This window comes from Pleurodeles waltl, unplaced genomic scaffold (assembly GCF_031143425.1).
Source record: "Pleurodeles waltl isolate 20211129_DDA unplaced genomic scaffold, aPleWal1.hap1.20221129 scaffold_39, whole genome shotgun sequence".
Taxonomy (NCBI): Eukaryota; Metazoa; Chordata; class Amphibia; order Caudata; family Salamandridae; genus Pleurodeles; species Pleurodeles waltl.
This window is the reverse complement of record NW_027150097.1, coordinates 2,597,501-2,623,292: the sequence shown is the minus strand read 5'-3', so window position 1 is coordinate 2,623,292 and position 25,792 is coordinate 2,597,501. Positions and strand designations below refer to the sequence as shown.

At 43.4% G+C, this 25,792-nt stretch overlaps 14 non-coding genes across 14 annotated transcripts; all 14 read right to left on the bottom strand.

Moving 5' to 3' along the window:
• Positions 1–126: 126 nt before the first annotated feature.
• TRNAT-UGU (transfer RNA threonine (anticodon UGU)) lies at positions 127–199 on the bottom strand. Its single transcript has one exon. It is a non-coding gene; the product is annotated as a tRNA-Thr (tRNA).
• Positions 200–1,960: 1,761 nt separating this feature from the next.
• On the bottom strand, positions 1,961–2,033 carry TRNAT-UGU (transfer RNA threonine (anticodon UGU)). The gene has a single exon. It is a non-coding gene; the product is annotated as a tRNA-Thr (tRNA).
• A 1,761-nt stretch (positions 2,034–3,794) lies between these two features.
• Positions 3,795–3,867, bottom strand: TRNAT-UGU (transfer RNA threonine (anticodon UGU)). Its single transcript has one exon. It is a non-coding gene; the product is annotated as a tRNA-Thr (tRNA).
• Positions 3,868–5,629: 1,762 nt separating this feature from the next.
• TRNAT-UGU (transfer RNA threonine (anticodon UGU)) lies at positions 5,630–5,702 on the bottom strand. Its single transcript has one exon. It is a non-coding gene; the product is annotated as a tRNA-Thr (tRNA).
• Positions 5,703–7,464: 1,762 nt separating this feature from the next.
• TRNAT-UGU (transfer RNA threonine (anticodon UGU)) lies at positions 7,465–7,537 on the bottom strand. The gene has a single exon. It is a non-coding gene; the product is annotated as a tRNA-Thr (tRNA).
• Positions 7,538–9,300: 1,763 nt separating this feature from the next.
• On the bottom strand, positions 9,301–9,373 carry TRNAT-UGU (transfer RNA threonine (anticodon UGU)). The gene has a single exon. It is a non-coding gene; the product is annotated as a tRNA-Thr (tRNA).
• Positions 9,374–11,136: 1,763 nt separating this feature from the next.
• Positions 11,137–11,209, bottom strand: TRNAT-UGU (transfer RNA threonine (anticodon UGU)). Its single transcript has one exon. It is a non-coding gene; the product is annotated as a tRNA-Thr (tRNA).
• Positions 11,210–12,970: 1,761 nt separating this feature from the next.
• Positions 12,971–13,043, bottom strand: TRNAT-UGU (transfer RNA threonine (anticodon UGU)). Its single transcript has one exon. It is a non-coding gene; the product is annotated as a tRNA-Thr (tRNA).
• Positions 13,044–14,804: 1,761 nt separating this feature from the next.
• On the bottom strand, positions 14,805–14,877 carry TRNAT-UGU (transfer RNA threonine (anticodon UGU)). Its single transcript has one exon. It is a non-coding gene; the product is annotated as a tRNA-Thr (tRNA).
• A 1,762-nt stretch (positions 14,878–16,639) lies between these two features.
• On the bottom strand, positions 16,640–16,712 carry TRNAT-UGU (transfer RNA threonine (anticodon UGU)). Its single transcript has one exon. It is a non-coding gene; the product is annotated as a tRNA-Thr (tRNA).
• A 1,762-nt stretch (positions 16,713–18,474) lies between these two features.
• TRNAT-UGU (transfer RNA threonine (anticodon UGU)) lies at positions 18,475–18,547 on the bottom strand. Its single transcript has one exon. It is a non-coding gene; the product is annotated as a tRNA-Thr (tRNA).
• Positions 18,548–20,308: 1,761 nt separating this feature from the next.
• On the bottom strand, positions 20,309–20,381 carry TRNAT-UGU (transfer RNA threonine (anticodon UGU)). The gene has a single exon. It is a non-coding gene; the product is annotated as a tRNA-Thr (tRNA).
• A 1,761-nt stretch (positions 20,382–22,142) lies between these two features.
• TRNAT-UGU (transfer RNA threonine (anticodon UGU)) lies at positions 22,143–22,215 on the bottom strand. Its single transcript has one exon. It is a non-coding gene; the product is annotated as a tRNA-Thr (tRNA).
• A 1,762-nt stretch (positions 22,216–23,977) lies between these two features.
• On the bottom strand, positions 23,978–24,050 carry TRNAT-UGU (transfer RNA threonine (anticodon UGU)). Its single transcript has one exon. It is a non-coding gene; the product is annotated as a tRNA-Thr (tRNA).
• Positions 24,051–25,792: the final 1,742 nt, after the last annotated feature.

Sequence of the window (25,792 nt, the reverse complement as noted above, 5' to 3'; positions counted from 1 at the left end):
TGTGTAATGCCCCCCTTTCTTGCGTGCTTTGCCCTGTGTCGCCTTTGTTTTTCTATCTTGAAAATAATATTTGTAGTGAGGCTCCCCAATGAACTAAAAAGTGTTGTTAAATCCAAAATGCTTGTGAGGCCCCAGTGAGATTTGAACTCACGACCCCTGGTTTACAAGACCAGTGCTCTAACCCCTGAGCTATGGAGCCAGGAGACTTGTCAGGCTGCCGTGCTGGGGACTATATGAAGGAGCAGAGCATACCTGAGTTACAATGGAATCAGCAGGAGAGAGGATTGTGTGAGTCTGAGAAAGAAAAGGGCATAGCTTCAAACCTCAATCTGGCATAGCTTTCCAAGGCTACTATTGCCAGTGATTGTGTATTTTAAAAAGGTAGTAAATTTGTATCCTTTCAAGGAGTACATCTATGGGTGCAGATTTCCTACTTTTTTGGTAAACTGATCACTAATTGGAATATTTAGAAAGAAGGGACACAGTGCAGCACAGCGAGCAAAGTTCCTTTGTGCGTCACTCGAAGAGAGCAGAACTGAGACATATCTTCACAGAAATGGTGCAGTTCTGCTCTTTGTCTATGCAAAGATGCACTTCGGGCTGCCTTGAGTGCAAGGGTATCTGCCTTATGTTCAGGAGAGCTGATGTGCATAAAGGGATATCTTCCTCCAACTATCCTAGGAGATTTTTTACAGTCAAGCCTGCGCTAGAATGCGCTTGCGCATGCGTATTGCTTGCGAGACGCTGTAGTAGTTAGAAAAGGGCTAGGAGCCCCGTCCATTTCACGTTGGTGTCTTTCATTGGTTCGTGGGCTTCCCTGTTAAAATCTGCTTGCTTTCGTTAGTGGAAGGCATGCATACGTCATGCCTTTTCCGGTGGTTAGCCCTCCTTGAGCGCAGCGACCAAGTACTGAAAACATAGGAGGCTCGCTGTTTTCCATCTGGTTGGTGGACTACTTGTTCTCTTTTTTTCACAGCACGATCTCGTTTGACAGAAGTCGAGCTCATTGCATGACATCGACCCTGTTACATAATTAATTGAACTTTTGCCGGTTACATAGATAATTGCACTTTTGCCGATAGGTTTCAATATGAGTGAACTGTAGCAGGGCGATTGCGCTCATTATTTACATTTAATGAGTCAAGAAAAGTCTGGTTGGGAGTTTACAACTGCTAATAGCTCTATCTCGGAGAAATGCCAGACCAGTTGTATTGCAAGTGCTTGTTTACTCCTTGTATCTGTTCTGCAAATTGCAGCACACCACATGCAAAGAGGCAGTAACATGGATAAATAAAGACATCTGTTGTCCTTACACCAGCCTCGGGGAGGCGCACCATTGTGGCACAAAACCATGACTGTATGTTTTTGTAAACATGGGTTTACATCAAAATCCATGTGTGGGTGTACAAGAAAACCATGTACCACCTGTGGAACACCTACCTGACGCAAAGTAAAGCATGGCAGAGCAAGGTGCTGTGTGCTGTTACTTTTTCTTAACATGTGCATGACTTTGTAAATACCAAAAAACGAATTGTGTTAATGCTGCATCGAAAAAGTGATGCAACCCGATGAAAAATCCGTTTAAACATGGGCCTAAATGTACACTTAAATTCTGGACCCGAAAAAAAGAACAAGTTAAAATCTCACAGTGAAATCAGGATGATATTAAAAAATGACATGTGCATTGGAAAGGACGTGGCTGAAAGGGCACCAAAGCCAACGACCAAGTCAAGAATGATATTTTGGGATGTCACACTCTAAACATCCCCCATACTCACACAAGTCAATTGTATGACCCTGTAGGAGTCTTGTGTTTGTCATTCCACTGACACTGTGTGTAATGCCCCCCGTTCTTGCGTGCTTTACCCTGTGTCGCCTTTGTTTTTCTATGTTGAAAAGAATATTTGTAGTGAGGCTCCCCAATGAACTAAAAAGTGTTGTTCAATCCAAAATGTTTGTGAGGCTCCAGTGAGATTTGAACTCACGACCCCTGGTTTACAAGACCAGTGCTCTAACCCCTGAGCTATGGAGCCAGGAGCTTGTCAGGCCGCCGTGCTGGGGACTATCTGAAGGAGCAGAGCATACCTGAGTTACAATGGAATCAGCAGGAGAGAGGATTGTGTGAGTCTGAGAAAGAAAAGGGGCATAGCTTCAAACCTCAATCTGGCATAGCTTTCCAAGGCTACTATTGCCAGTGATTGTGTATTTTAAAAAGGTAGTAAATTTGTATCCTTTCAAGGAGTACATCTATGGGTGCAGATTTCCTACTTTTTTGGTAAACTGATCACTAATTGGAATATTTAGAAAGAAGGGACACAGTGCAGCACAGCGAGCAAAGTTCCTTTGTGCGTCACTCGAAGAGAGCAGAACTGAGACATATCTTCACAGAAATGGTGCAGTTCTGCTCTTTGTCTATGCAAAGGTGCACTTCGGGCTGCCTTGAGTGCAAGGGTATCTGCCTTATGTTCAGGAGAGCTGATGTGCATAAAGGGATATCTTCCTACAACTATCATAGGAGATTTTTTAGAGTCAAGCCTGCGCTAGAATGCGCTTGCGCATGCGTATTGCTTGCGAGACGCTGTTGTAGTTAGAAAAGGGCTAGGAGCCCCGTCCATTTCACATTGGTGTCTTTCATTGGTTCGTGGGCTTCCCTGTTAAAATCTGCTTGCTTTCGTTAGTGGAAGGCATGCATACGTCATGCCTTTTCCGGTGGTTAGCCCTCCTTGAGCGCAGCGACCAAGTACTGAAAACATAGGAGGCTCGCTGTTTTCCATCTGGTTTGTGGACTACTTTTTCACTTTTTTTCACAGCACGATCTCGTTTGACAGAAGTCGAGCTCATTGCATGACATCGACCCTGTTACATAATTAATTGAACTTTTGCCGGTTACATAGATAATTGCACTTTTGCCGATAGGTTTCAATATGAGTGAACTGTAGCAGCACGATTGCGCTCATTATTTACATTTAATGAGTCAAGAAAAGTCTGGTTGAGAGTTTACAACTGCTAATAGCTCTATCTCGGAGAAATGCCAGACCAGTTGTATTGCAAGTGCTTGTTTACTCCTTGTATCTGTTCTGCAAATTGCAGCACACCACATGCAAAGAGGCAGTAACATGGAGAAATAAAGACATCTGTTCTCCTTACACCAGCCTCGGGGAGGCGCAACATTGTGGCACAAAACCATGACTGTATGTTTTTGTAAACATGGGTTTACATCAAAATCCATGTGTGGATGTAGAAGAAAACCATGTACCACCTGTGGAACACCTACCTGACGCAAAGTAAAGCATGGCAGAGCAAGGTGCTGTGTGCTGTTACTTTTTCTTAACATGTGCATGGCTTTGTAAATACCAAAAAACGAATTGTGTTAATGCTGCATCGAAAAAGTGATGCAACCCGATGAAAAATCCGTTTAAACATGGGCCTAAATGTACACTTAAATTCCGGACCCGAAAAAAAGAACAAGTTAAAATCTCACAGTGAAATCAGGATGATATTAAAAAATGACATGTGCATTGGAAAGGACGTGGCTGAAGGGGCACCAAAGCCAACGACCAAGTCAAGAATGATATTTTGGGATGTCACACTCTAAGCATCCCCCATACTCACACAAGTCAATTGTAAGACCCTGTAGGAGTCTTGTGTTTGTCATTCCACTGACACTGTGTGTAATGCCCCCCGTTCTTGCGTGCTTTGCCCTGTGTCGCCTTTGTTTTTCTATGTTGAAAAGAATATTTGTAGTGAGGCTCCCCAATGAACTAAAAAGTGTTGTTAAATCCAAAATGTTTGTGAGGCCCCAGTGAGATTTGAACTCACGACCACGGGTTTACAAGACCAGTGCTCTAACCCCTGAGCTATGGAGGCAGGAGCTTGTCAGGCTGCCGTGCTGGGGACAATCTGAAGGAGCAGAGCATACCTGAGTTACTATGGAATCAGCAGGAGAGAGGATTGTGTGAGTCTGAGAAAGAAAAGGGGCATAGCTTCAAACCTGAATCTGGCATAGCTTTCCAAGGCTACTATTGCCAGTGATTGTGTATTTTAAAAAGGTAGTAAATTTGTATCCTTTCAAGGAGTACATCTATGGGTGCAGATTTGCTACTTTTTTGGTAAACTGATCACTAATTGGAATATTTAGAAAGAAGGGACGCAGTGCAGCACAGCCAGCAAAGTTCCTTTGTGCGTCACTCGAAGAGAGCAGAACTGAGACATATCTTCACAGAAATGGTGCAGTTCTGCTCTTTGTCTATGCAAAGGTGCACTTCGGGCTGCCTTGAGTGCAAGGGTATCTGCCTTATGTTCAGGAGAGCTGATGTGCATAAAGGGATATCTTCCTCCAACTATCATAGGAGATTTTTTAGAGTCAAGCCTGCGCTAGAATGCGCTTGCGCATGCGTATTGCTTGCGAGACGCTGTTGTAGTTAGAAAAGGGCTAGGAGCCCCGTCCATTTCACGTTGGTGTCTTTCATTGGTTCGTGGGCTTCCCTGTTAAAATCTGCTTGCTTTCGTTAGTGGAAGGCATGCATACGTCATGTCTTTTCCGGTGGTTAGCCCTCCATGAGCGCAGCGACCAAGTACTGAAAACATAGGAGGCTCGCTGTTTTCCATCTGGTTTGTGGACTACTTTTTCTCTTTTTTTCACAGCACGATCTCGTTTGACAGAAGTCGAGCTCATTGCATGACATCGACCCTGTTACATAATTAATTGAACATTTGCCGGTTACATAGATAATTGCACTTTTGCCGATAGGTTTCAATATGAGTGAACTGTAGCAGTGCGATTGCGCTCATTATTTACATTTAATGAGTCAAGAAAAGTCTGGTTGGGAGTTTACAACTGCTAATAGCTCTATCTCGGAGAAATGCCAGACCAGTTGTATTGCAAGTACTTGTTTACTCTTTGTATCTGTTCTACTAATTGCAGCACACCACATGCAAAGAGGCAGTGACATGGAGAAATAAAGACATCTGTTCTCCTTAGAACAGCCTCGAGGAGGCGCACCATTGTGGCACAAAACCATGACTGTATGTTTTTGTAAACATGGGTTTGCATCAAAATCCATGTGTGGATGTACAAGAAAACCATGTACCACCTGTGGAACACCTACCTGACGCAAAGTAAAGCATGGCAGAGCAAGGTGCTGTGTGCTGTTACTTTTTCTTAACATGTGCATGGCTTTGTAAATACCAAAAAACAAATTGTGTTAATGCTGCATCGAAAAAGTGATGCAACCCGATGAAAAATCTGTTTAAACATGGGCCTCAATGTACACTTAAATTCCGGACCCGAAAAAAAGAACAAGTTAAAATCTCACAGTGAAATCAGGATGATATTAAAAAAATGACATGTGCATTGGAAAGGACGTGGCTGAAGGGGCACCAAAACCAACGACCAAGTCAAGAATGATATTTTGGGATGTCACACTCTAAACATCCCCCATACTCACACAAGTCAATTGTATGACCCTGTAGGAGTCTTGTGTTTGTCATTCCACTGACACTGTGTGTAATGCCCCCCGTTCTTGCGTGCTTTGCCCTGTGTCGCCTTTGTTTTTCTATCTTGAAAAGAATATTTGTAGTGAGGCTCCCCAATGAACTAAAAAGTATTGTTAAATCCAAAATGTTTGTGAGGCCCCAGTGAGATTTGAACTCACGACCCCTGGTTTACAAGACCAGTGCTCTAACCCCTGAGCTATGGAGCCAGGAGCTTGTCGGGATGCCGTGCTGGGGACTATATGAAGGAGCAGAGCATACCTGAGTTACAATGGAATCAGCAGGAGAGAGGATTGTGTGAGTCTGAGAAAGAAAAGGGGCATAGCTTCAAACCTGAATCTGGCATAGCTTTCCAAGGCTACTATTGCCAGTGATTGTGTATTTTAAAAAGGTAGTCAATTTGTATCCTTTCAAGGAGTACATCTATGGGTGCAGATTTGCTACTTTTTTGGTAAACTGATCACTAATTGGAATATTTAGAAAGAAGGGACGCAGTGCAGCACAGCCAGCAAATTTCCTTTCTGCTTCACTCGAAGAGAGCAGAACTGAGACATATCTTCACAGAAATGGTGCAGTTCTGCTCTTTGTCTATGCAAAGGTGCACTTCGGGCTGCCTTGAGTGCAAGGGTATCTGCCTTATGTTCAGGAGAGCTGATGTGCATAAAGGGATATCTTCCTCCAACAATCCTAGGAGATTTTTTAGAGTCAAGCCTGCGCTAGAATGCGCTTGCGCATGCGTATTGCTTGTGAGACGCTGTAGTAGTTAGAAAAGGGCTAGGAGCCCCGTCCATTTCACGTTGGTGTCTTTCATTGGTTCGTGGGCTTCCCTGTTAAAATCTGCTTGCTTTTGTTAGTGGAAGGCATGCATACGTCATGCCTTTTCCGGTGGTTAGCCCTCCTTGAGCGCAGCGACCAAGTACTGAAAACATAGGAGGCTCGCTGTTTTCCATCTGGTTTGTGGACTACTTTTTCTCTTTTTTTCACAGCACGATCTCGTTTGACAGAAGTCGAGCTCATTGCATGACATCGACCCTGTTACATAATTAATTGAACTTTTGCCGGTTACATAGATAATTGCACTTTTGCCGATAGGTTTCAATATGAGTGAACTGTAGCAGCGCGATTGCGCTCATTATTTATATTTAATGAGTCAACAAAAGTCTGGTTGGGAGTTTACAACTGCTAATAGCTCTATCTCGGAGAAATGCCAGACCAGTTGTATTGCAAGTACTTGTTTACTCTTTGTATCTGTTCTGCTAATTGCAGCACACCACATGCAAAGAGGCAGTGACATGGAGAAATAAAGACATCTGTTCTCCTTACAACAGCCTCGAGGAGGCGCACCATTGTGGCACAAAACCATGACTGTATGTTTTTGTAAACATGGGTTTGCATCAAAATCCATGTGTGGATGTACAAGAAAACCATGTACCACCTGTGGAACACCTACCTGACGCAAAGTAAAGCATGGCAGAGCAAGGTGCTGTGTGCTGTTACTTTTTCTTAACATGTGCATGGCTTTGTAAATACCAAAAAACAAATTGTGTTAATGCTGCATCGAAAAAGTGATGCAACCCGATGAAAAATCTGTTTAAACATGGGCCTCAATGTACACTTAAATTCCGGACCCGAAAAAAAGAACAAGTTAAAATCTCACAGTGAAATCAGGATGATATTAAAAAAATGACATGTGCATTGGAAAGGACGTGGCTGAAGGGGCACCAAAGCCAACGACCAAGTCAAGAATGATATTTTGGGATGTCACACTCTAAACATCCCCCATACTCACACAAGTCAATTGTATGACCCTGTAGGAGTCTTGTGTTTGTCATTCCACTGACACTGTGTGTAATGCCCCCCGTTCTTGCGTGCTTTGCCCTGTGTCGCCTTTGTTTTTCTATCTTGAAAAGAATATTTGTAGTGAGGCTCCCCAATGAACTAAAAAGTGTTGTTAAATCCAAAATGTTTGTGAGGCTCCAGTGAGATTTGAACTCAAGACCCCTGGTTTACAAGACCAGTGCTCTAACCCCTGAGCTATGGAGCCAGGAGCTTGTCGGGATGCCGTGCTGGGGACTATATGAAGGAGCAGAGCATACCTGAGTTACAATGGAATCAGCAGGAGAGAGGATTGTGTGAGTCTGAGAAAGAAAAGGGGCATAGCTTCAAACCTCAATCTGGCATAGCTTTCCAAGGCTACTATTGCCAGTGATTGTGTATTTTAAAAAGGTAGTAAATTTGTATCCTTTCAAGGAGTACATCTATGGGTGCAGATTTGCTACTTTTTTGGTAAACTGATCACTAATTGGAATATTTAGAAAGAAGGGACGCAGTGCAGCACAGCGAGCAAAGTTCCTTTGTGCGTCACTCGAAGAGAGCAGAACTGAGACATATCTTCACTGAAATGGTGCAGTTCTGCTCTTTGTCTATGCAAAGGTGCACTTCGGGCTGCCTTGAGTGCAAGGGTATCTGCCTTATGTTCAGGAGAGCTGATGTGCATAAAGGGATATCTTCCTCCAACTATCATAGGAGATTTTTTAGAGTCAAGCCTGCGCTAGAATGCGCTTGCGCATGCGTATTGCTTGCGAGACGCTGTTGTAGTTAGAAAAGGGCTAGGAGCCCCGTCCATTTCACGTTGGTGTCTTTCATTGGTTCGTGGGCTTCCCTGTTAAAATCTGCTTGCTTTCGTTAGTGGAAGGCATGCATACGTCATGCTTTTTCCGGTGGTTAGCCCTCCTTGAGCGCAGCGACCAAGTACTGAAAACAAAGGAGGCTCGCTGTTTTCCATCTGGTTTGTGGACTACTTTTTCTCTTTTTTTTCACAGCACAATCTCGTTTGACAGAAGTCGAGCTCATTGCATGACATCGACCCTGTTACATAATTAATTGAACTTTTGCCGGTTACATAGATAATTGCACTTTTGCCGATAGGTTTCAATATGAGTGAACTGTAGCAGCACGATCGCGCTCGTTATTTACATTTAATGAGTCAAGAAAAGTCTGGTTGGGAGTTTACAACTGCGAATAGCTCTATCTCGGAGAAATGCCAGACCAGTTGTATTGCAAGTGCTTGTTTACTCCTTGTATCTGTTCTGCAAATTGCAGCACACCACATGCAAAGAGGCAGTAACATGGAGAAATAAAGACATCTGTTCTCCTTACACCAGCCTCGGGGAGGCGCACCATTGTGGCACAAAACCATGACTGTATGTTTTTGTAAACATGGGTTTACATCAAAATCCATGTGTGGATGTACAAGAAAACCATGTACCACCTGTGGAACACCTACCTGACGCAAAGTAAAGCATGGCAGAGCAAGGTGCTGTGTGCTGTTACTTTTTCTTAACATGTGCATGGCTTTGTAAATACCAAAAAACTCATTGTGTTAATGCTGCATCGAAAAAGTGATGCAACCCGATGAAAAATCTGTTTAAACATGGGCCTAAAGGTACACTTAAATTCCGGACCCGAAAAAAAGAACAAGTTAAAATCTCACAGTGAAATCAGGATGATATTAAAAAAATGACATGTGCATTGGAAAGGACGTGGCTGAAGGGGCACCAAAGCCAATGACCAAGTCAAGAATGATATTTTGGGATGTCACACTCTAAACATCCCCCATACTCACACAAGTCAATTGTATGACCCTGTAGGAGTCTTGTGTTTGTCATTCCACTGACACTGTGTGTAATGCCCCCCTTTCTTGCGTGCTTTGCCCTGTGTCGCCTTTGTTTTTCTATCTTGAAAAGAATATTTGTAGTGAGGCTCCCCAATGAACTAAAAAGTGTTGTTCAATCCAAAATGTTTGTGAGGCCCCAGTGAGATTTGAACTCACAACCCCTGGTTTACAAGACCAGTGCTCTAACCCCTGAGCTATGGAGCCAGGAGCTTTTCGGGATGCCGTGCTGGGGACTATATGAAGGAGCAGAGCATACCTGCGTTACAATGGAATCAGCAGGAGAGAGGATTGTGTGAGTCTGAGAAAGAAAAGGGGCATAGCTTCAAACCTCAATCTGGCATAGCTTTCCAAGGCTACTATTGCCAGTGATTGTGTATTTTAAAAAGGTAGTAAATTTGTATCCTTTCAAGGAGTACATCTATGGGTGCAGATTTGCAACTTTTTTGGTAAACTGATCACTAATTGGAATATTTAGAAAGAAGGGACGCAGTGCAGCACAGCCAGCAAAGTTCCTTTGTGCGTCACTCGAAGAGAGCAGAACTCAGACATATCTTCACAGAAATGGTGCAGTTCTGCTCTTTGTCTATGCAAAGGTGCACTTCGGGCTGCCTTGAGTGCAAGGGTATCTGCCTTATGTTCAGGAGAGCTGATGTGCATAAAGGGATATCTTCCTCCAACTATCATAGGAGATTTTTTAGAGTCAAGCCTGCGCTAGAATGCGCTTGCGCATGCGTATTGCTTGCGAGACGCTGTTGTAGTTAGAAAAGGGCTAGGAGCCCCGTCCATTTCACGTTGGTGTCTTTCATTGGTTCGTGGGCTTCCCTGTTAAAATCTGCTTGCTTTCGTTAGTGGAAGGCATGCATACGTCATGCTTTTTCCGGTGGTTAGCCCTCCTTGAGCGCAGCGACCAAGTACTGAAAACAAAGGAGGCTCGCTGTTTTCCATCTGGTTTGTGGACTACTTTTTCTCTTTTTTTTCACAGCACAATCTCGTTTGACAGAAGTCGAGCTCATTGCATGACATCAACCCTGTTACATAATTAATTGAACTTTTGCCGGTTACATAGATAATTGCACTTTTGCCGATAGGTTTCAATATGAGTGAACTGTAGCAGGGCGATTGCGCTCATTATTTACATTTAATGAGTCAAGAAAAGTCTGGTTGGCAGTTGACAACTGCTAATAGCTCTATCTCGGAGAAATGCCAGACCAGTTGTATTGCAAGTGCTTGTTTACTCTTTGTATCTGTTCTGCAAATTGGAGCACACCACATGCAAAGAGGCAGTAACATGGAGAAATAAAGACATCTGTTCTCCTTACACCAGCCTCGGGGAGGCGCACCATTGTGGCACAAAACCATGACTGTATGTTTTTGTAAACATGGGTTTACATCAAAATCCATGTGTGGGTGTACAAGAAAACCATGTACCACCTGTGGAACACCTACCTGACGCAAAGTAAAGCATGGCAGAGCAAGGTGCTGTGTGCTGTTACTTTTTCTTAACATGTGCATGGCTTTGTAAATACCAAAAAACAAATTGTGTTAATGCTGCATCGAAAAAGTGATGCAACCCGATGAAAAATCTGTTTAAACATGGGCCTAAATGTACACTTAAATTCCGGACCCGAAAAAAAGAACAAGTTAAAATCTCACAGTGAAATCAGGATGATATTAAAAAAATGACATGTGCATTGGAAAGGACGTGGCTGAAGGGGCACCAAAGCCAACGACCAAGTCAAGAATGATATTTTGGGATGTCACACTCTAAACATCCCCCATACTCACACAAGTCAATTGTATGACCCTGTAGGAGTCTTGTGTTTGTCATTCCACTGACACTGTGTGTAATGCCCCCCTTTCTTGCGTGCTTTGCCCTGTGTCGCCTTTGTTTTTCTATCTTGAAAATAATATTTGTAGTGAGGCTCCCCAATGAACTAAAAAGTGTTGTTAAATCCAAAATGCTTGTGAGGCCCCAGTGAGATTTGAACTCACGACCCCTGGTTTACAAGACCAGTGCTCTAACCCCTGAGCTATGGAGCCAGGAGACTTGTCAGGCTGCCGTGCTGGGGACTATATGAAGGAGCAGAGCATACCTGAGTTACAATGGAATCAGCAGGAGAGAGGATTGTGTGAGTCTGAGAAAGAAAAGGGCATAGCTTCAAACCTCAATCTGGCATAGCTTTCCAAGGCTACTATTGCCAGTGATTGTGTATTTTAAAAAGGTAGTAAATTTGTATCCTTTCAAGGAGTACATCTATGGGTGCAGATTTCCTACTTTTTTGGTAAACTGATCACTAATTGGAATATTTAGAAAGAAGGGACACAGTGCAGCACAGCGAGCAAAGTTCCTTTGTGCGTCACTCGAAGAGAGCAGAACTGAGACATATCTTCACAGAAATGGTGCAGTTCTGCTCTTTGTCTATGCAAAGATGCACTTCGGGCTGCCTTGAGTGCAAGGGTATCTGCCTTATGTTCAGGAGAGCTGATGTGCATAAAGGGATATCTTCCTCCAACTATCCTAGGAGATTTTTTACAGTCAAGCCTGCGCTAGAATGCGCTTGCGCATGCGTATTGCTTGCGAGACGCTGTAGTAGTTAGAAAAGGGCTAGGAGCCCCGTCCATTTCACGTTGGTGTCTTTCATTGGTTCGTGGGCTTCCCTGTTAAAATCTGCTTGCTTTCGTTAGTGGAAGGCATGCATACGTCATGCCTTTTCCGGTGGTTAGCCCTCCTTGAGCGCAGCGACCAAGTACTGAAAACATAGGAGGCTCGCTGTTTTCCATCTGGTTGGTGGACTACTTGTTCTCTTTTTTTCACAGCACGATCTCGTTTGACAGAAGTCGAGCTCATTGCATGACATCGACCCTGTTACATAATTAATTGAACTTTTGCCGGTTACATAGATAATTGCACTTTTGCCGATAGGTTTCAATATGAGTGAACTGTAGCAGGGCGATTGCGCTCATTATTTACATTTAATGAGTCAAGAAAAGTCTGGTTGGGAGTTTACAACTGCTAATAGCTCTATCTCGGAGAAATGCCAGACCAGTTGTATTGCAAGTGCTTGTTTACTCCTTGTATCTGTTCTGCAAATTGCAGCACACCACATGCAAAGAGGCAGTAACATGGATAAATAAAGACATCTGTTGTCCTTACACCAGCCTCGGGGAGGCGCACCATTGTGGCACAAAACCATGACTGTATGTTTTTGTAAACATGGGTTTACATCAAAATCCATGTGTGGGTGTACAAGAAAACCATGTACCACCTGTGGAACACCTACCTGACGCAAAGTAAAGCATGGCAGAGCAAGGTGCTGTGTGCTGTTACTTTTTCTTAACATGTGCATGACTTTGTAAATACCAAAAAACGAATTGTGTTAATGCTGCATCGAAAAAGTGATGCAACCCGATGAAAAATCCGTTTAAACATGGGCCTAAATGTACACTTAAATTCTGGACCCGAAAAAAAGAACAAGTTAAAATCTCACAGTGAAATCAGGATGATATTAAAAAATGACATGTGCATTGGAAAGGACGTGGCTGAAAGGGCACCAAAGCCAACGACCAAGTCAAGAATGATATTTTGGGATGTCACACTCTAAACATCCCCCATACTCACACAAGTCAATTGTATGACCCTGTAGGAGTCTTGTGTTTGTCATTCCACTGACACTGTGTGTAATGCCCCCCGTTCTTGCGTGCTTTACCCTGTGTCGCCTTTGTTTTTCTATGTTGAAAAGAATATTTGTAGTGAGGCTCCCCAATGAACTAAAAAGTGTTGTTCAATCCAAAATGTTTGTGAGGCTCCAGTGAGATTTGAACTCACGACCCCTGGTTTACAAGACCAGTGCTCTAACCCCTGAGCTATGGAGCCAGGAGCTTGTCAGGCCGCCGTGCTGGGGACTATCTGAAGGAGCAGAGCATACCTGAGTTACAATGGAATCAGCAGGAGAGAGGATTGTGTGAGTCTGAGAAAGAAAAGGGGCATAGCTTCAAACCTCAATCTGGCATAGCTTTCCAAGGCTACTATTGCCAGTGATTGTGTATTTTAAAAAGGTAGTAAATTTGTATCCTTTCAAGGAGTACATCTATGGGTGCAGATTTCCTACTTTTTTGGTAAACTGATCACTAATTGGAATATTTAGAAAGAAGGGACACAGTGCAGCACAGCGAGCAAAGTTCCTTTGTGCGTCACTCGAAGAGAGCAGAACTGAGACATATCTTCACAGAAATGGTGCAGTTCTGCTCTTTGTCTATGCAAAGGTGCACTTCGGGCTGCCTTGAGTGCAAGGGTATCTGCCTTATGTTCAGGAGAGCTGATGTGCATAAAGGGATATCTTCCTACAACTATCATAGGAGATTTTTTAGAGTCAAGCCTGCGCTAGAATGCGCTTGCGCATGCGTATTGCTTGCGAGACGCTGTTGTAGTTAGAAAAGGGCTAGGAGCCCCGTCCATTTCACATTGGTGTCTTTCATTGGTTCGTGGGCTTCCCTGTTAAAATCTGCTTGCTTTCGTTAGTGGAAGGCATGCATACGTCATGCCTTTTCCGGTGGTTAGCCCTCCTTGAGCGCAGCGACCAAGTACTGAAAACATAGGAGGCTCGCTGTTTTCCATCTGGTTTGTGGACTACTTTTTCACTTTTTTTCACAGCACGATCTCGTTTGACAGAAGTCGAGCTCATTGCATGACATCGACCCTGTTACATAATTAATTGAACTTTTGCCGGTTACATAGATAATTGCACTTTTGCCGATAGGTTTCAATATGAGTGAACTGTAGCAGCACGATTGCGCTCATTATTTACATTTAATGAGTCAAGAAAAGTCTGGTTGAGAGTTTACAACTGCTAATAGCTCTATCTCGGAGAAATGCCAGACCAGTTGTATTGCAAGTGCTTGTTTACTCCTTGTATCTGTTCTGCAAATTGCAGCACACCACATGCAAAGAGGCAGTAACATGGAGAAATAAAGACATCTGTTCTCCTTACACCAGCCTCGGGGAGGCGCAACATTGTGGCACAAAACCATGACTGTATGTTTTTGTAAACATGGGTTTACATCAAAATCCATGTGTGGATGTAGAAGAAAACCATGTACCACCTGTGGAACACCTACCTGACGCAAAGTAAAGCATGGCAGAGCAAGGTGCTGTGTGCTGTTACTTTTTCTTAACATGTGCATGGCTTTGTAAATACCAAAAAACGAATTGTGTTAATGCTGCATCGAAAAAGTGATGCAACCCGATGAAAAATCCGTTTAAACATGGGCCTAAATGTACACTTAAATTCCGGACCCGAAAAAAAGAACAAGTTAAAATCTCACAGTGAAATCAGGATGATATTAAAAAATGACATGTGCATTGGAAAGGACGTGGCTGAAGGGGCACCAAAGCCAACGACCAAGTCAAGAATGATATTTTGGGATGTCACACTCTAAGCATCCCCCATACTCACACAAGTCAATTGTAAGACCCTGTAGGAGTCTTGTGTTTGTCATTCCACTGACACTGTGTGTAATGCCCCCCGTTCTTGCGTGCTTTGCCCTGTGTCGCCTTTGTTTTTCTATGTTGAAAAGAATATTTGTAGTGAGGCTCCCCAATGAACTAAAAAGTGTTGTTAAATCCAAAATGTTTGTGAGGCCCCAGTGAGATTTGAACTCACGACCACGGGTTTACAAGACCAGTGCTCTAACCCCTGAGCTATGGAGGCAGGAGCTTGTCAGGCTGCCGTGCTGGGGACAATCTGAAGGAGCAGAGCATACCTGAGTTACTATGGAATCAGCAGGAGAGAGGATTGTGTGAGTCTGAGAAAGAAAAGGGGCATAGCTTCAAACCTGAATCTGGCATAGCTTTCCAAGGCTACTATTGCCAGTGATTGTGTATTTTAAAAAGGTAGTAAATTTGTATCCTTTCAAGGAGTACATCTATGGGTGCAGATTTGCTACTTTTTTGGTAAACTGATCACTAATTGGAATATTTAGAAAGAAGGGACGCAGTGCAGCACAGCCAGCAAAGTTCCTTTGTGCGTCACTCGAAGAGAGCAGAACTGAGACATATCTTCACAGAAATGGTGCAGTTCTGCTCTTTGTCTATGCAAAGGTGCACTTCGGGCTGCCTTGAGTGCAAGGGTATCTGCCTTATGTTCAGGAGAGCTGATGTGCATAAAGGGATATCTTCCTCCAACTATCATAGGAGATTTTTTAGAGTCAAGCCTGCGCTAGAATGCGCTTGCGCATGCGTATTGCTTGCGAGACGCTGTTGTAGTTAGAAAAGGGCTAGGAGCCCCGTCCATTTCACGTTGGTGTCTTTCATTGGTTCGTGGGCTTCCCTGTTAAAATCTGCTTGCTTTCGTTAGTGGAAGGCATGCATACGTCATGTCTTTTCCGGTGGTTAGCCCTCCATGAGCGCAGCGACCAAGTACTGAAAACATAGGAGGCTCGCTGTTTTCCATCTGGTTTGTGGACTACTTTTTCTCTTTTTTTCACAGCACGATCTCGTTTGACAGAAGTCGAGCTCATTGCATGACATCGACCCTGTTACATAATTAATTGAACATTTGCCGGTTACATAGATAATTGCACTTTTGCCGATAGGTTTCAATATGAGTGAACTGTAGCAGTGCGATTGCGCTCATTATTTACATTTAATGAGTCAAGAAAAGTCTGGTTGGGAGTTTACAACTGCTAATAGCTCTATCTCGGAGAAATGCCAGACCAGTTGTATTGCAAGTACTTGTTTACTCTTTGTATCTGTTCTACTAATTGCAGCACACCACATGCAAAGAGGCAGTGACATGGAGAAATAAAGACATCTGTTCTCCTTAGAACAGCCTCGAGGAGGCGCACCATTGTGGCACAAAACCATGACTGTATGTTTTTGTAAACATGGGTTTGCATCAAAATCCATGTGTGGATGTACAAGAAAACCATGTACCACCTGTGGAACACCTACCTGACGCAAAGTAAAGCATGGCAGAGCAAGGTGCTGTGTGCTGTTACTTTTTCTTAACATGTGCATGGCTTTGTAAATACCAAAAAACAAATTGTGTTAATGCTGCATCGAAAAAGTGATGCAACCCGATGAAAAATCTGTTTAAACATGGGCCTCAATGTACACTTAAATTCCGGACCCGAAAAAAAGAACAAGTTAAAATCTCACAGTGAAATCAGGATGATATTAAAAAAATGACATGTGCATTGGAAAGGACGTGGCTGAAGGGGCACCAAAACCAACGACCAAGTCAAGAATGATATTTTGGGATGTCACACTCTAAACATCCCCCATACTCACACAAGTCAATTGTATGACCCTGTAGGAGTCTTGTGTTTGTCATTCCACTGACACTGTGTGTAATGCCCCCCGTTCTTGCGTGCTTTGCCCTGTGTCGCCTTTGTTTTTCTATCTTGAAAAGAATATTTGTAGTGAGGCTCCCCAATGAACTAAAAAGTATTGTTAAATCCAAAATGTTTGTGAGGCCCCAGTGAGATTTGAACTCACGACCCCTGGTTTACAAGACCAGTGCTCTAACCCCTGAGCTATGGAGCCAGGAGCTTGTCGGGATGCCGTGCTGGGGACTATATGAAGGAGCAGAGCATACCTGAGTTACAATGGAATCAGCAGGAGAGAGGATTGTGTGAGTCTGAGAAAGAAAAGGGGCATAGCTTCAAACCTGAATCTGGCATAGCTTTCCAAGGCTACTATTGCCAGTGATTGTGTATTTTAAAAAGGTAGTCAATTTGTATCCTTTCAAGGAGTACATCTATGGGTGCAGATTTGCTACTTTTTTGGTAAACTGATCACTAATTGGAATATTTAGAAAGAAGGGACGCAGTGCAGCACAGCCAGCAAATTTCCTTTCTGCTTCACTCGAAGAGAGCAGAACTGAGACATATCTTCACAGAAATGGTGCAGTTCTGCTCTTTGTCTATGCAAAGGTGCACTTCGGGCTGCCTTGAGTGCAAGGGTATCTGCCTTATGTTCAGGAGAGCTGATGTGCATAAAGGGATATCTTCCTCCAACAATCCTAGGAGATTTTTTAGAGTCAAGCCTGCGCTAGAATGCGCTTGCGCATGCGTATTGCTTGTGAGACGCTGTAGTAGTTAGAAAAGGGCTAGGAGCCCCGTCCATTTCACGTTGGTGTCTTTCATTGGTTCGTGGGCTTCCCTGTTAAAATCTGCTTGCTTTTGTTAGTGGAAGGCATGCATACGTCATGCCTTTTCCGGTGGTTAGCCCTCCTTGAGCGCAGCGACCAAGTACTGAAAACATAGGAGGCTCGCTGTTTTCCATCTGGTTTGTGGACTACTTTTTCTCTTTTTTTCACAGCACGATCTCGTTTGACAGAAGTCGAGCTCATTGCATGACATCGACCCTGTTACATAATTAATTGAACTTTTGCCGGTTACATAGATAATTGCACTTTTGCCGATAGGTTTCAATATGAGTGAACTGTAGCAGCGCGATTGCGCTCATTATTTATATTTAATGAGTCAACAAAAGTCTGGTTGGGAGTTTACAACTGCTAATAGCTCTATCTCGGAGAAATGCCAGACCAGTTGTATTGCAAGTACTTGTTTACTCTTTGTATCTGTTCTGCTAATTGCAGCACACCACATGCAAAGAGGCAGTGACATGGAGAAATAAAGACATCTGTTCTCCTTACAACAGCCTCGAGGAGGCGCACCATTGTGGCACAAAACCATGACTGTATGTTTTTGTAAACATGGGTTTGCATCAAAATCCATGTGTGGATGTACAAGAAAACCATGTACCACCTGTGGAACACCTACCTGACGCAAAGTAAAGCATGGCAGAGCAAGGTGCTGTGTGCTGTTACTTTTTCTTAACATGTGCATGGCTTTGTAAATACCAAAAAACAAATTGTGTTAATGCTGCATCGAAAAAGTGATGCAACCCGATGAAAAATCTGTTTAAACATGGGCCTCAATGTACACTTAAATTCCGGACCCGAAAAAAAGAACAAGTTAAAATCTCACAGTGAAATCAGGATGATATTAAAAAAATGACATGTGCATTGGAAAGGACGTGGCTGAAGGGGCACCAAAGCCAACGACCAAGTCAAGAATGATATTTTGGGATGTCACACTCTAAACATCCCCCATACTCACACAAGTCAATTGTATGACCCTGTAGGAGTCTTGTGTTTGTCATTCCACTGACACTGTGTGTAATGCCCCCCGTTCTTGCGTGCTTTGCCCTGTGTCGCCTTTGTTTTTCTATCTTGAAAAGAATATTTGTAGTGAGGCTCCCCAATGAACTAAAAAGTGTTGTTAAATCCAAAATGTTTGTGAGGCTCCAGTGAGATTTGAACTCAAGACCCCTGGTTTACAAGACCAGTGCTCTAACCCCTGAGCTATGGAGCCAGGAGCTTGTCGGGATGCCGTGCTGGGGACTATATGAAGGAGCAGAGCATACCTGAGTTACAATGGAATCAGCAGGAGAGAGGATTGTGTGAGTCTGAGAAAGAAAAGGGGCATAGCTTCAAACCTGAATCTGGCATAGCTTTCCAAGGCTACTATTGCCAGTGATTGTGTATTTTAAAAAGGTAGTAAATTTGTATCCTTTCAAGGAGTACATCTATGGGTGCAGATTTGCTACTTTTTTGGTAAACTGATCACTAATTGGAATATTTAGAAAGAAGGGATGCAGTGCAGCACAGCGAGCAAAGTTCCTTTGTGCGTCACTCGAAGAGAGCAGAACTGAGACATATCTTCACAGAAATGGTGCAGTTCTGCTCTTTGTCTATGCAAAGGTGCACTTCGGGCTGCCTTGAGTGCAAGGGTATCTGCCTTATGTTCAGGAGAGCTGATGTGCATAAAGGGATATCTTCCTCCAACTATCATAGGAGATTTTTTAGAGTCAAGCCTGCGCTAGAATGCGCTTGCGCATGCGTATTGCTTGCGAGACGCTGTTGTAGTTAGAAAAGGGCTAGGAGCCCCGTCCATTTCACGTTGGTGTCTTTCATTGGTTCGTGGGCTTCCCTGTTAAAATCTGCTTGCTTTCGTTAGTGGAAGGCATGCATACGTCATGCCTTTTCCGGTGGTTAGCCCTCCTTGAGCGCAGCGACCAAGTACTGAAAACATAGGAGGCTCGCTGTTTTCCATCTGGTTGGTGGACTACTTGTTCTCTTTTTTTCACAGCACGATCTCGTTTGACAGAAGTCGAGCTCATTGCATGACATCGACCCTGTTACATAATTAATTGAACTTTTGCCGGTTACATAGATAATTGCACTTTTGCCGATAGGTTTCAATATGAGTGAACTGTAGCAGGGCGATTGCGCTCATTATTTACATTTAATGAGTCAAGAAAAGTCTGGTTGGGAGTTTACAACTGCTAATAGCTCTATCTCGGAGAAATGCCAGACCAGTTGTATTGCAAGTGCTTGTTTACTCCTTGTATCTGTTCTGCAAATTGCAGCACACCACATGCAAAGAGGCAGTAACATGGATAAATAAAGACATCTGTTGTCCTTACACCAGCCTCGGGGAGGCGCACCATTGTGGCACAAAACCATGACTGTATGTTTTTGTAAACATGGGTTTACATCAAAATCCATGTGTGGGTGTACAAGAAAACCATGTACCACCTGTGGAACACCTACCTGACGCAAAGTAAAGCATGGCAGAGCAAGGTGCTGTGTGCTGTTACTTTTTCTTAACATGTGCATGGCTTTGTAAATACCAAAAAACGAATTGTGTTAATGCTGCATCGAAAAAGTGATGCAACCCGATGAAAAATCCGTTTAAACATGGGCCTAAATGTACACTTAAATTCTGGACCCGAAAAAAAGAACAAGTTAAAATCTCACAGTGAAATCAGGATGATATTAAAAAATGACATGTGCATTGGAAAGGACGTGGCTGAAAGGGCACCAAAGCCAACGACCAAGTCAAGAATGATATTTTGGGATGTCACACTCTAAACATCCCCCATACTCACACAAGTCAATTGTATGACCCTGTAGGAGTCTTGTGTTTGTCATTCCACTGACACTGTGTGTAATGCCCCCCGTTCTTGCGTGCTTTGCCCTGTGTCGCCTTTGTTTTTCTATCTTTAAAAGAATATTTGTAGTGAGGCTCCCCAATGAACTAAAAAGTGTTGTTAAATCCAAAATGTTTGTGAGGCTCCAGTGAGATTTGAACTCACGACCCCTGGTTTACAAGACCAGTGCTCTAACCCCTGAGCTATGGAGCCAGGATCTTGTCAGGCTGCCGTGCTGGGGACTACCTGAAGGAGCAGAGCATACCTGAGTTACAATGGAATCAGCAGGAGAGAGGATTGTGTGAGTCTGAGAAAGAAAAGGGGCATAGCTTCAAACTTCAATCTGGCATAGCTTTCCAAGGCTACTATTGCCAGTGATTGTGTATTTTAAAAAGGTAGTAAATTTGTATCCTTTCAAGGAGTACATCTATGGGTGCAGATTTCCTACTTTTTTGGTAAACTGATCACTAATTGGAATATTTAGAAAGAAGGGACACAGTGCAGCACAGCGAGCAAAGTTCCTTTGTGCGTCACTCGAAGAGAGCAGAACTGAGACATATCTTCACAGAAATGGTGCAGTTCTGCTCTTTGTCTATGCAAAGGTGCACTTCGGGCTGCCTTGAGTGCAAGGGTATCTGCCTTATGTTCAGGAGAGCTGATGTGCATAAAGGGATATCTTCCTACAACTATCATAGGAGATTTTTTAGAGTCAAGCCTGCGCTAGAATGCGCTTGCGCATGCGTATTGCTTGCGAGACGCTGTTGTAGTTAGAAAAGGGCTAGGAGCCCCGTCCTTTTCACATTGGTGTCTTTCATTGGTTCGTGGGCTTCCCTGTTAAAATCTGCTTGCTTTCGTTAGTGGAAGGCATGCATACGTCATGCCTTTTCCGGTGGTTAGCCCTCCTTGAGCGCAGCGACCAAGTACTGAAAACATAGGAGGCTCGCTGTTTTCCATCTGGTTTGTGGACTACTTTTTCACTTTTTTTCACAGCACGATCTCGTTTGACAGAAGTCGAGCTCATTGCATGACATCGACCCTGTTACATAATTAATTGAACTTTTGCCGGTTACATAGATAATTGCACTTTTGCCGATAGGTTTCAATATGAGTGAACTGTAGCAGCACAATTGCTCTCATTATTTACATTTAATGAGTCAAGAAAAGTCTGGTTGAGAGTTTACAACTGCTAATAGCTCTATCTCGGAGAAATGCCAGACCAGTTGTATTGCAAGTGCTTGTTTACTCCTTGTATCTGTTCTGCAAATTGCAGCACACCACATGCAAAGAGGCAGTAACATGGAGAAATAAAGACATCTGTTCTCCTTACACCAGCCTCGGGGAGGCGCACCATTGTGGCACAAAACCATGACTGTATGTTTTTGTAAACATGGGTTTACATCAAAATCCATGTGTGGATGTAGAAGAAAACCATGTACCACCTGTGGAACACCTACCTGACGCAAAGTAAAGCATGGCAGAGCAAGGTGCTGTGTGCTGTTACTTTTTCTTAACATGTGCATGGCTTTGTAAATACCAAAAAACTCATTGTGTTAATGCTGCATCGAAAAAGTGATGCAACCCGATGAAAAATCCGTTTAAACATGGGCCTAAATGTACACTTAAATTCCGGACCCGAAAAAAAGAACAAGTTAAAATCTCACAGTGAAATCAGGATGATATTAAAAAATGACATGTGCATTGGAAAGGACGTGGCTGAAGGGGCACCAAAGCCAACGACCAAGTCAAGAATGATATTTTGGGATGTCACACTCTAAACATCCCCCATACTCACACAAGTCAATTGTAAGACCCTGTAGGAGTCTTGTGTTTGTCATTCCACTGACACTGTGTGTAATGCCCCCCGTTCTTGCGTGCTTTGCCCTGTGTCGCCTTTGTTTTTCTATGTTGAAAAGAATATTTGTAGTGAGGCTCCCCAATGAACTAAAAAGTGTTGTTAAATCCAAAATGTTTGTGAGGCCCCAGTGAGATTTGAACTCACGACCCCTGGTTTACAAGACCAGTGCTCTAACCCCTGAGCTATGGAGGCAGGAGCTTGTCAGGCTGCCGTGCTGGGGACTATCTGAAGGATCAGAGCATACCTGAGTTACAATGGAATCAGCAGGAGAGAGGATTGTGTGAGTCTGAGAAAGAAAAGGGGCATAGCTTCAAACCTGAATCTGGCATAGCTTTCCAAGGCTACTATTGCCAGTGATTGTGTATTTTAAAAAGGTAGTAAATTTGTATCCTTTCAAGGAGTACATCTATGGGTGCAGATTTCCTACTTTTTTGGTAAACTGATCACTAATTGGAATATTTAGAAAGAAGGGACGCAGTGCAGCACAGCCAGCAAAGTTCCTTTGTGCTTCACTCGAAGAGAGCAGAACTGAGACATATCTTCACAGAAATGGTGCAGTTCTGCTCTTTGTCTATGCAAAGGTGCACTTCGGGCTGCCTTGAGTGCAAGGGTATCTGCCTTATGTTCAGGAGAGCTGATGTGCATAAAGGGATATCTTCCTCCAACAATCCTAGGAGATTTTTTAGAGTCAAGCCTGCGCTAGAATGCGCTTGCGCATGCGTATTGCTTGTGAGACGCTGTAGTAGTTAGAAAAGGGCTAGGAGCCCCGTCCATTTCACGTTGGTGTCTTTCATTGGTTCGTGGGCTTCCCTGTTAAAATCTGCTTGCTTTTGTTAGTGGAAGGCATGCATACGTCATGCCTTTTCCGGTGGTTAGCCCTCCTTGAGCGCAGCGACCAAGTACTGAAAACATAGGAGGCTCGCTGTTTTCCATCTGGTTTGTGGACTACTTTTTCTCTTTTTTTCACAGCACGATCTCGTTTGACAGAAGTCGAGCTCATTGCATGACATCGACCCTGTTACATAATTAATTGAACTTTTGCCGGTTACATAGATAATTGCACTTTTGCCGATAGGTTTCAATATGAGTGAACTGTAGCAGCGCGATTGCGCTCATTATTTATATTTAATGAGTCAAGAAAAGTCTGGTTGGGAGTTTACAACTGCTAATAGCTCTATCTCGGAGAAATGCCAGACCAGTTGTATTGCAAGTACTTGTTTACTCTTTGTATCTGTTCTGCTAATTGCAGCACACCACATGCAAAGAGGCAGTGACATGGAGAAATAAAGACATCTGTTCTCCTTACAACAGCCTCGAGGAGGCGCACCATTGTGGCACAAAACCATGACTGTATGTTTTTGTAAACATGGGTTTGCATCAAAATCCATGTGTGGATGTACAAGAAAACCATGTACCACCTGTGGAACACCTACCTGACGCAAAGTAAAGCATGGCAGAGCAAGGTGCTGTGTGCTGTTACTTTTTCTTAACATGTGCATGGCTTTGTAAATACCAAAAAACAAATTGTGTTAATGCTGCATCGAAAAAGTGATGCAACCCGATGAAAAATCTGTTTAAACATGGGCCTCAATGTACACTTAAATTCCGGACCCGAAAAATAGAACAAGTTAAAATCTCACAGTGAAATCAGGATGATATTAAAAAAATGACATGTGCATTGGAAAGGACGTGGCTGAAGGGGCACCAAAGCCAACGACCAAGTAAAGAATGATATTTTGGGATGTCACACTCTAAACATCCCCCATACTCACACAAGTCAATTGTATGACCCTGTAGGAGTCTTGTGTTTGTCATTCCACTGACACTGTGTGTAATGCCCCCCGTTCTTGCGTGCTTTGCCCTGTGTCGCCTTTGTTTTTCTATCTTGAAAAGAATATTTGTAGTGAGGCTCCCCAATGAACTAAAAAGTGTTGTTAAATCCAAAATGTTTGTGAGGCTCCAGTGAGATTTGAACTCAAGACCCCTGGTTTACAAGACCAGTGCTCTAACCCCTGAGCTATGGAGCCAGGAGCTTGTCGGGATGCCGTGCTGGGGACTATATGAAGGAGCAGAGCATACCTGAGTTACAATGGAATCAGCAGGAGAGAGGATTGTGTGAGTCTGAGAAAGAAAAGGGGCATAGCTTCAAACCTGAATCTGGCATAGCTTTCCAAGGCTACTATTGCCAGTGATTGTGTATTTTAAAAAGGTAGTAAATTTGTATCCTTTCAAGGAGTACATCTATGGGTGCAGATTTGCTACTTTTTTGGTAAACTGATCACTAATTGGAATATTTAGAAAGAAGGGACGCAGTGCAGCACAGCCAGCAAAGTTCCTTTGTGCGTCACTCGAAGAGAGCAGAACTGAGACATATCTTCACAGAAATGGTGCAGTTCTGCTCTTTGTCTATGCAAAGGTGCACTTCGGGCTGCCTTGAGTGCAAGGGTATCTGCCTTATGTTCAGGAGAGCTGATGTGCATAAAGGGATATCTTCCTACAACTATCATAGGAGATTTTTTAGAGTCAAGCCTGCGCTAGAATGCGCTTGCGCATGCGTATTGCTTGCGAGACGCTGTTGTAGTTAGAAAAGGGCTAGGAGCCCCGTCCATTTCACGTTGGTGTCTTTCATTGGTTCGTGGGCTTCCCTGTTAAAATCTGCTTGCTTTCGTTAGTGGAAGGCATGCATACGTCATGCTTTTTCCGGTGGTTAGCCCTCCTTGAGCGCAGCGACCAAGTACTGAAAACAAAGGAGGCTCGCTGTTTTCCATCTGGTTTGTGGACTACTTTTTCTCTTTTTTTTCACAGCACAATCTCGTTTGACAGAAGTCGAGCTCATTGCATGACATCAACCCTGTTACATAATTAATTGAACTTTTGCCGTTTACATAGATAATTGCACTTTTGCCGATAGGTTTCAATATGAGTGAACTGTAGCAGCACGATCGCGCTCGTTATTTACATTTAATGAGTCAAGAAAAGTCTGGTTGGGAGTTTACAACTGCTAATAGCTCTATCTCGGAGAAATGCCAGACCAGTTGTATTGCAAGTGCTTGTTTACTCCTTGTATCTGTTCTGCAAATTGCAGCACACCACATGCAAAGAGGCAGTAACATGGAGAAATAAAGACATCTGTTCTCCTTACACCAGCCTCGGGGAGGCGCACCATTGTGGCACAAAACCATGACTGTATGTTTTTGTAAACATGGGTTTACATCAAAATCCATGTGTGGATGTACAAGAAAACCATGTACCACCTGTGGAACACCTACCTGACGCAAAGTAAAGCATGGCAGAGCAAGGTGCTGTGTGCTGTTACTTTTTCTTAACATGTGCATGGCTTTGTAAATACCAAAAAACTCATTGTGTTAATGCTGCATCGAAAAAGTGATGCAACCCGATGAAAAATCTGTTTAAACATGGGCCTAAATGTACACTTAAATTCCGGACCCGAAAAAAAGAACAAGTTAAAATCTCACAGTGAAATCAGGATGATATTAAAAAAATGACATGTGCATTGGCAAGGACGTGGCTGAAGGGGCACCAAAGCCAATGACCAAGTCAAGAATGATATTTTGGGATGTCACACTCTAAACATCCCTCATACTCACACAAGTCAATTGTATGACCCTGTAGGAGTCTTGTGTTTGTCATTCCACTGACACTGTGTGTAATGCCCCCCTTTCTTGTGTGCTTTGCCCTGTGTCGCCTTTGTTTTTCTGTCTTGAAAAGAATATTTGTAGTGAGGCTCCCCAATGAACTAAAAAGTGTT